The sequence below is a fragment of the Trichechus manatus genome, unplaced genomic scaffold (genome assembly GCF_000243295.1).
Source record: "Trichechus manatus latirostris isolate Lorelei unplaced genomic scaffold, TriManLat1.0 scaffold00182, whole genome shotgun sequence".
Taxonomy (NCBI): Eukaryota; Metazoa; Chordata; class Mammalia; order Sirenia; family Trichechidae; genus Trichechus; species Trichechus manatus.
The window spans coordinates 4068665-4078018 of NW_004444118.1; the positions used below are offsets into that span (position 1 = coordinate 4068665).

General features: G+C 41.1%; 1 protein-coding gene across 5 annotated transcripts in view; it reads left to right on the plus strand.

Moving 5' to 3' along the window:
• Window positions 1-1292: 1292 nt before the first annotated feature.
• The window catches only part of RIMKLB (ribosomal modification protein rimK like family member B), a 78047-nt gene continuing 69985 nt past the window's right edge, over window positions 1293-9354 (plus strand). For 3 of the 5 annotated variants that reach the window (XR_001121542.2, XR_002825751.1, XM_004387254.1), the window contains exon 1: window positions 1293-1692. The gene's annotated coding sequence lies outside the window, so the exon portion shown is untranslated. Of the gene's footprint in view, window positions 1693-1816; window positions 1908-9354 lie in introns of those variants that run through there. The other 2 variants (XM_023741542.1, XM_023741543.1) reach the window with 2 other exon arrangements.

A 9354-nucleotide genomic window follows, 5' to 3' on the forward strand; every position in this document is an offset into this window, starting at 1 on the left:
ATACAATGGTAACAATAATCTGTTTAAAACAAGCCATATTTGTTTTTTTAAATACAATTCTGAGGGTTTTTTTTTCCGACTAGCTTCAGTCAAAGGCAATATTGTACACATTAGGAATTTCTTAGGATGTGTCTGGCACATACTAGCAGTACAACGAATGGTAGGTAGCTTTTTTTTTTAACGGCAAGTGGCAAGTAAGCTAATAGTCTGATATTCCTACCACACAGTTTTACCAGTTGAACCCACTTTTTCTGGGAGGTGGACGAATGACTAAAGTTATTTGGAAATTAGTCTTTCAAGTAAGGCAGGAGGGTCATCTGCTGCTTTTGGTTTTACTCTTCACCATCTAGAAAAATTTATCAACAGAATAGTAATGTAACTGAATATGTTCATATTCTTAGCCTTCTTTGGACTATAATTTTACTTTATTTTTGTATAGTTTTGTAGTTTACATAATATTCTTAAATATATTATTTCATTTTCCAAGTCTTATCTTTTCTTAAGGAAGGCTCAGAGGAAGGTAAGTAACTTGCCCAGGATTTACATTAATGTCTAAGTTGCAGAGCTGGCTGTGCCACACTACCCTTCCTATATATTTAAACCTGTTTAAAAGCCCAGAGAGTCTATGATGTAGTTTTTAAATTTGCCTCACAATATACAGAGACTTTGTCTTTACTCGCTCACACTGATAAAGCCCTTATAGATGTTAGTGACTTTTGTTCCCAAATCTTCACCTCCAGAAGAGAAACCATGGTAAGGGAATTCCAGGCGGTGGCTGGCAGAAGGGCTGGGCGGGAGTAGGACTGGGCAGGACTGGAGGCGCAGAGGCGTGTACACGCAGACAGGACACTGCACCCAAAAGGTTTGGTGGGCTCGTATAAGGTTTGAAGTGTGGATGAACTGGCCCCAAGGTTGGAATGTGCGGGCGGGGAAGGTGCACAACGGAAGGGGCTAATCTCGCGGTTTTGAGTTGGAAACAAACCTCGCCCACCCCCCACCCGGTTCCCTTTAACAGTGAGGACGGTTTGGGGGCGGGTAGGGGAAGCGCGTCCTCGGAGAGCTCTCGCGCTCCCTCCCTCTTAGGGCGCGCGTTCCATCGCTTCTCTACAGTCCAAGAGGCCGGCAATGGCTGCGAGTGGCGACGAGGAGCCGGGAGAGTGGGTCTCGACACAGGGGTCAGATCCGCTCCGCCAGGTCCGAGAGCGGGCCCGGCCCCGTGCTCTGCCGGCCACCGCCCCCCGCCCGTCGCGCTGGGAGGGCGGGGCCGTGGCGCGCGCAGATACCAAGACACCCGGGCGGGCGGCGCGCGGCGCCTCGCTCTGGGGGAACGCGGGGCGGCCTCCGCCGGCGTCGCGCGCGCTGTGAGCGGGGTCGTGCGCGCGCACGCGACAGACGAGTGAGAGAGTGAGGGAGCGAGGGGTGGCTGGATGTGAGTGTGTGTGTGTGGAGGGAGTGTGTGAGGGTGTGGGGGAGCCAGACCGACCGCGAGGCTGTGAGAAAGTGGGCAAGTGGGCGAAGGTGCCCGGCCTGGTTGCGGAGCCACGGTCGCCGGAGGAGAAAGGAGGCGGTTCCTGGCATCCCGACCCCCTCCACCTTCTTTCTGACTTACAGCCCGTCTGACCGCTTGCGCTTCCCTCGGAGGCCCCAGCCGGGCTCCGTGGGCCGAGAGCGAGGGAGGAGCCGCGGAGTCAGGTGAGCGGTATGACCGCTTCCCTTCCCCAGTAGGGGCGTGAGGCGGAGCCGCTCTCCCCCCGAGTGGCGAGTTGAGCCGAATGGATTCTCCCTACGAGCGGGGACTCGGCCTGGGGAGGGAACGGGGCCGTCCGCGCCCTGGGTCAGGGCCTTGTGAAGGCCGGTGGTCGCTCCGGTGCCCGAGGCGGTGGGGAGCGAGTCAGAACCTGGCCTTGGTGAGCGCGCTGGGAGGGGGTTGGTAATGCGGTGAGCGTGTGACTGGGCAAACTGTGTGGAGGGAGGCTGCGACCTCGGGCGTGAAAGAAGTATGGTTTCCTCGGTTTGTGAGGGGGGTGTGTGGTAACCCTGGGAATGCTTGTTGGAGTCAAAATATGGGTGGTTAACCTGCCTTCGAAGAGCCCTTGTGGCGCAGTGGTTAAGTGCTCGGCTGCTAACCGAAGGGTCGGCGGTTCGAACCCACCAGCCGCTCCACAGGAGAAAGATGTGGCAGTCTGCTTCCGTGAAGATTACAGCCTTGGAAACCCTATGGGGCAGTTCTCTGTCCTACAGGGTCGCTACAAGTCGGAATCGACTCACGGCATTGGGTTGGGATGGGTTAACCTGTCTTCCAGAGTGTAGTAATCTCTACTGCCCCAGCTTCCCTCAGACAAATTCCTGTGGTGTGATCGAGGGAGGAGGATAATGTGGGGTTCGTCCTGCAGTTACTATGTTTTTAATTCCATTTTTTTTCTCCTCAGGCGCAAATTTAGAGTGTGAAATAGTCATTCCTCTTTTCGCTTTAACAGCCCTCTGAATAAGACTAGGGGTAACCACGGATAGCTTTCCTTGTCTGATTTTTTTTTTTTTTTACGTATTTGACCATGATGCCAATATAACCACCCCCTCCCTTTCAAAAAAAAAAAGTTAGAGGGTCGTAACTTCCTCCGTCTTACATATTAATTGATCCTTGTCTCTGACATCAGATTCGTAATCCCAGTATTTTATCCCATTTGTGTTTCTGTATAGAAAAGAGGTGTTAATTCTATTCTATGAATGGGGTTATTAAATTAACCGCGTTGACTTGGACTTCGATGTAAATTCTTTCAGTGTGCTTTCCCATTAATTGCATAAACTGTTCCCAAATCTATCTGGAAAGTATATGGGCAGCCTAATATGGAAGATTTTTCTTTATCGTTTATAATTTATATACATCCTTAATTATTAACTATATTAACAGTTAAATTATATGTAAATTGCATTTTTTCTCACAGCATTGAGTAGGTTAAACTTAATCGGTTGTTTTTAAAGCGATTTTTGAAAAACAATTCATTGTCAAAATACTATAAACATACTCATTTGGAATAAAACATTCTCTGAAATTCCCAGCACGGGGAGTCAACATTTATATCCTAAATTTTAGTATGTAAGCTTTTAACTTAAAAAATTAAAACAGTCATAGCTAAATTTGTTTTCTAAAGGTTACTGTGTGTTATTTGGTTAATGTGTCAGGAGAGGAGGCCTATTTTGTTTTGGGGTAATCAATCTTATATTCCTTTCTGTCTTGGTTAGTGCTATTAATTTCCTTCTTTCATGTCATTGATTTTAGTTGTTAGTTTGGCAACATGGCTGTTGATGTTTTTATCTTTCTCTGTCTCTCTTTTTTCTCTCTTGTCTTCTCTTACCCCCACCAGGTGCTGGAGTCTGCTTGTCAGGGAGGGGGGCAGTCTATGATTCTGAGGAAAGAGAACCAAGAAGGGGAACAGCAATTTCAGTCACATACAATTCTCCACTCAGACAAGAAGCACTTTTCCCTTCCTGCCTTTCCCCTTGCAGGGGGTAAGGAGCTGAGTATCTAACTTAGATTGTTGGCTACCAGCTAAAATTCCACTTATCTTCATTCTAGTGTATAGCTTCTTTATTTTCCTCATGTTTACTCAGAGTCCCTTTTGGATATGTTAACTTCAATAGTAGCATCAGTGGGTCGAGAGGATAGTGACAACAAGAAATTATCCTTTTTTTTCCTTTTCCTTTTTCATTTAGTCCCCTTTCCCTCTCCAGAGGGAAATTAGCAGTAAAATCTACCCCTTCTTAGGCATATTGATAAGGAACACCCTAAAGTGGATAGTCTTCTTCTGACCAGTACACACCAACCAAGCCTCAGGCATTAGTTTGTTGGGGCACAAGGAGAAACATATCTTAAAATTTCCCCGATTCCCAATTTGCGTCCACCTGGGATTTGCTGCTGGGGTAAGTCACTAGATTAATTTCATAAAACTTCTCCCCTCCCTATGAGCTGAAAGACTGATCAACCATGAACACAGGAAGGGGCTGGGGAAAGAGGACAAGAGCAGATCGAGTTGTTCCACACTGTGGGAAGCAGGAGTAGATTTTATCATCTTCCTCTGGGGAGCAGGCATAGAGACCTAAACTGATTGAAAATGGGTGGAGGAAGAACTTCTATACCCACGAACAACATGTGAAGAGTGAGAGAAAACCAAACATAAAGTAAGGAGGGTGAGTTACAATGTACGTTGCTTGCTGACAACTGTTTTGGGGGCACTTGAGTGATGTGGATTTGTAGAGAGACTTCATTTTATGGCAGATTAGTTTGATGAGTTTATGAAGTATTCTGTAAGAGAGATTAAGACAAAAGCATATGAGAAAAGAGATTTTGGAAATTGTAATGGTTATTTTAAAATCTGAGGGAGGAGGACACTGATAGGTACAATGAAAAAAGTATTTTCAAATGTTAGGTGTACTGGCGCGTGCAGTTATTTCAAGAGAGGTGGAGTAGGGAGCTTAGGTACAGATGTTGGGTAAATTGTCTTTCATTACTTGGAATTTTCCTGCTTCTGATGTTAAGAGTTGTTAAATAATATGGTGTCTCCAAAAATATCTGTACATAATGTATTTTGGATTCATTTGTCATATGTGTCTGTGTATATATTAGGTTTGCAGAGAAGGAGGACTGATTTTCTGGCTTCATGGTAACTAATATTGTGGTATTATTTTTCATGTTTTCTTCTCCCGTTTTTTTTCCTCAAAATTTTCCTGGAGGACAGAAGCCACAGAATTAGCCAGCTCTACTCCCTTAAAGCTGGTTTGCATTGAACCCGTCTGCTTATATCTTTTTTCTTCTTACTGAAGTTATGTTTTTTTTTTTTCCCCCCTAAGTTCAATCAGTAATAGAATTAATTATTTCAGGGTCAGTTGTATGATGATGGTGGGAAGTAGCATTAAACTTTTTTTTTTTTAAAGAGATACTAAAAAATATGAAAATTTTTGATAACTGCTCTGGGGTAGCTACACTGATAGCTATATACACTTCTGCCTGGTATTTGGTATTAAAAATAACTATGGTTCTTTGATACTCTTATGGTTTAATACAGCAGACTCTTTAAAATAATTTCTATTCCTTATCTTTCTGAGTTCATTATGTATCAAGTGCTTTGTTAGCCACTAGAGATACCAGCAGGTAATACAACAAATGGTTTCTGTCTTCATGGAGTTTATAGTCTGATTAATTTCATTGATCCGTGTATCTTTCGTCTGTCAGTTCTCCCAGTTTTGTCTGGAGGAGTCTCCTAGATGCTCATGAAATGTGCACCAGTTTGTGAAGTGATGAGTTAGCAAAACAAAAATCTATTTAAGCATTGATATGCCTAGTGAATTTTATTACGTCTCTTTCAGAAGCGGTGACACATCACCAAGTTGTGACAACAAATAAAAATCCAGGCTGATATTCCTACCCTACTCTAAATTCTATACTGTGCATTTAGCTCCTTACATTCCATATCTTTTGTTAAAGGTCTCCCCCCGCCCCTCCATGATAGCTCTTGCCTTCATGTTCTTATAAATTTAGAAATAAGGTCTCCAAAATAGAAAATGGAGTTGCTATACAATATCAGACCACTTCTGTTTTACCACTCTACTGTTTCATCTTTGGCAGTGTTTCAGAGTTTGACACTTGATCAGAAAACTGCGTCTTGAAAATTGATGGCACATTAGCCCAAACAGCCCATTTGGAATTCTTCCTGATGCTTTGGAGTTCTCAGTTTATCCCTTTGATATGTGAGTTGGTTAGCCATATCTGTAAGACTTTGGGCATGAATAAATTAATAGCTTCTCCATGCCTTTTTTCAAAGTCATGTCTAGAGGGAAAATTTGAGGGGAAGGCACATTTGTCTAGTTATTTGTGATGACCTTTAACCTTTACTGTGCATTGTATCTCAGAAATTTTTTTTCAAATTTTGTGCCATGTTTCTGTGATACTTTGATGTAACTTTCTTCTATTAAGTGAAATCATTAGAAATTTTATTTGGATTCCAGAGAAAACTTTTTTTTGAAGTTTAATAGTGTTTGTATAACAGCCAATTTGGGGGATTTTAGTAACTAATCTCGTATTGTTTTTTTTTCCTGATGCTTTAGTGGGAATGTGTTAACATGTACATATTTACTCGTGACATTTTAATATCAGATCATTTTTAGCTCATTGAGGGCTGGGGCTATGTCTGTTTTGTTTGCCACAGTACCTCTAGGTAGAATGCCTAGTTGGTACTCAGATATTAATTGAATGCATTACTTAATTGAATGCTTAGTCTTGTGTACTGAGTTCTCTTAGATTATTAGCTAATCTGGGATTATGATTAATTTTTGACTTTGAACAGTTTGCCTTTTTTTAAATTCAAGTAGTATTTCTACTGATCCTTCTCACAGAGATGTTATGAAAATAAATGTAAAGTAATAATCAAATGAAAGCCCTTTTACGAGAAAAAGATGATGATATTAGTATAAAGAGAAAGTTCCACTTGTAAAAACTCAGTACCCCTGCTTGCTGACATATGCAGACTTTGGTGTCAAGGGAATAATTTTCTATAACTTTTGAGCAAGATGTGGTAGAGTGTATTTGTTAGGATAATGTTCAGTGGCATGTAACAAAGAATCTTAAAATATCATTGACTTAAGATATACGTTTATTTCTTTCGTACCTGAAAGAGATTGTAGGCAGTCTGGGCCATGGCTCTACACAGTTGTCAGGGATTCAAGTTCCTTACAGTATATAGCCATGCTTTTACTAGAGTTGACCCCTGCCTGTCCTCATCATCTAGATGGTTGCTAGAGCTGTAGCCATAGCACCCGCATTCCAGATAGCAGGATAGAGGAAGGGCCAAGGAAGAGTACACCTCTCTTAAGTTTGCTTCTTGGAAGTTGCAATGCAATACTCAGATCTCGTTGATCAAAAATTCAGTTATATGGCACATGTATCTGCAAGAAAGCCTGGAGAATACAGCCTTTTAGTTACATGGCATTGTACTTAGCAAAATACCGGTATCTTACTACTAGGGAAGAAATAGAAAAAGGATATTGGGGGCAATTGACAATCTGAGTGTATAGACTTTGAAGTCATCCCGGCTACTACCACTTTCTAATTGTGTGCCTTCTGGTTAACTAACCTCTCTGCTGTAACAGCTTCATCTGCCAGATCAAGACAACAATACCTCAAAGGGATGGTTGTGAGGATTGAATGAGAAGGCACAAATAAACTACCTAACAGTCTCTGGTACATAAAATCACGCAAAATGAGAATTTATTTTCTTTATCTGAATTCTCTTTGATAGTATCTTTAGGTATAGTAGAAACAGTAGAAAGATTTCAGAAAACCTGAATCCCAGTCCTGGCTCTACTGTAGTGGCATCTTAGGCAGGTCTTTCTTTAAAATGGGGGTAATATATTTCTATGTTCCTCACAGAATGTTATGTACAGATTACATGAGAAAATGAATGTGGAAAATGTTTTGTAAAATGTAAATGGAGAACATTTTTAACTTCTCATCTGTATGCATTGTTTTGCCTTTGTCCTTCATGTATTCTTTGTATGAGGAACGGAGTCTGTAGGCACTTACCTGTATTTATATTCCTAAGTGTTACCCTTCCTTACCGTCATTGCTTTTTGTGTTTCTGTGTAAATACATTTTACCATTGTTTTTCTTTAGTCTTTTGATAGATTGACCATATTGAGTTTGTACAGGAAAATAGTTATTCTCTTATTTTTCACCCCTAATCATGTATATTGGAGCCCTGGTAAAGACGCAGTTAAAGAGTTTGGCTGCTAACCAAAAGGTCTGCAGTTTGAATCCATCAGCCACTCCTTGAAAACCTTGTTGGGGCAGTTCTGCTTTGTCCTGTAGGTTCACTATGAGTCGCAGTCAACTCGATGGCAATGGCTTTAATCATATGTATAGCTGCCTTTTATTTTTCTATGGATATCCGAAGTGAAAGAGCTATCAGAAGTACAGAGCAAGAGTGAATGTGCCATGGAAACTTTGGGAAAATAATATGTTTTGTCTGTATTTTATTTATTTATTTGTTATATAAAATAATAAAACCAAACATTTGCCATTTTAACCATTTTTATGTGTACAGTTCAATTCAGTGACGTTAATTACTTTTACCATGTTGTGCAACCATCACTACTGTTTCTGAATTTTTTTTTTAACACAAACCCCTAAGCAGTAGCTCCCCGCCACCCACACCAATAAACTTTGGCCTCTGGCTTTGCCTATTCTAGATATTTCATATAAGTGGGCTCATATATTTGTTCTTTTGCATGTAACTTACTGTACTCAGCATAAAGTTTTTAAGTTTCATCCATGTTGTTGTTTGCTTATTTTTGATGTATGCTATTCGAATACAAAGACAGACTATGGCGACGGTAGTACATTTCTTTTTTGTCACTGCTGAAGCCCTGGTGGCATTGTGGTTAAGAGCTCGTCTGCTAGCCAAAAGGTCAGCGGTTTGAATCAACCAGCCACTCCTTGGAAACCCTCGGGGACAGTTCTTTTCTGTCCTGTAGGGTCACTGTGAGTCACAATTGACTTGACAGCAACAGATTTGGTTTCTTTTAGGTCATCTTTGATTAGTATTTGGCTTCCTGCTCCTGTTTTCGCCACATTCCAGCCTACTTTCAAGTTATATCATAAAGAAAATGGCATTTAACTCAGAACACCTAAACAGAGTGATATTATTTTGAGTGAAATCTTAGCTAAAGGATGTGGTTGTGTAGGAATTAATAAGGGGACAATCATTTATTGGGGAGCATAATTAGTGGATAAGGGGGTAATTAGGCTTTATTCAATTATTATTTTCTTTCTCAAAATCTTCTCTGAAATTTTCCTCTTATCATTCGTTAATTTCTTGTTCCTTTAGTAACATCTACAAAGTTTTTTCTTTTCCCCCCCAGTGGGTGCCCATCTCTTTTCTCCATCCTTATTAATGCCTTTGCCACTCTAGTAGTTGTTCGTTCCCATTTCTTCACTTCTCTCTAACAGTTATTCAGATCTACTTCTGATAATAGACTTTTGGGTAGAGTAAGGGAAAGGAAAGGGGAAAATTTCATACATGTCAAATTCTGCTTCGTTTTATGGGTTGACAAGAATTGGAGGCATTAGGATTCATTGAGAAAAGGTTTGATAAATCGATCCTTGACTAAAACTTGAAGTGTTACAAAGTTGATGTTAACAGGCACAGTTTCATTAAGTCCGTTAATAGACACGTATGACTGGGGGGGAGAATCTTGGAACTTAGAAAATATTTAGAAATTCAAGCTTTGTGACTTAGTATTTTTTAATGTATTGGTGATTTATTTTGTTCACTGAACCCAGGTATGAAAATGAAGAAATTATTT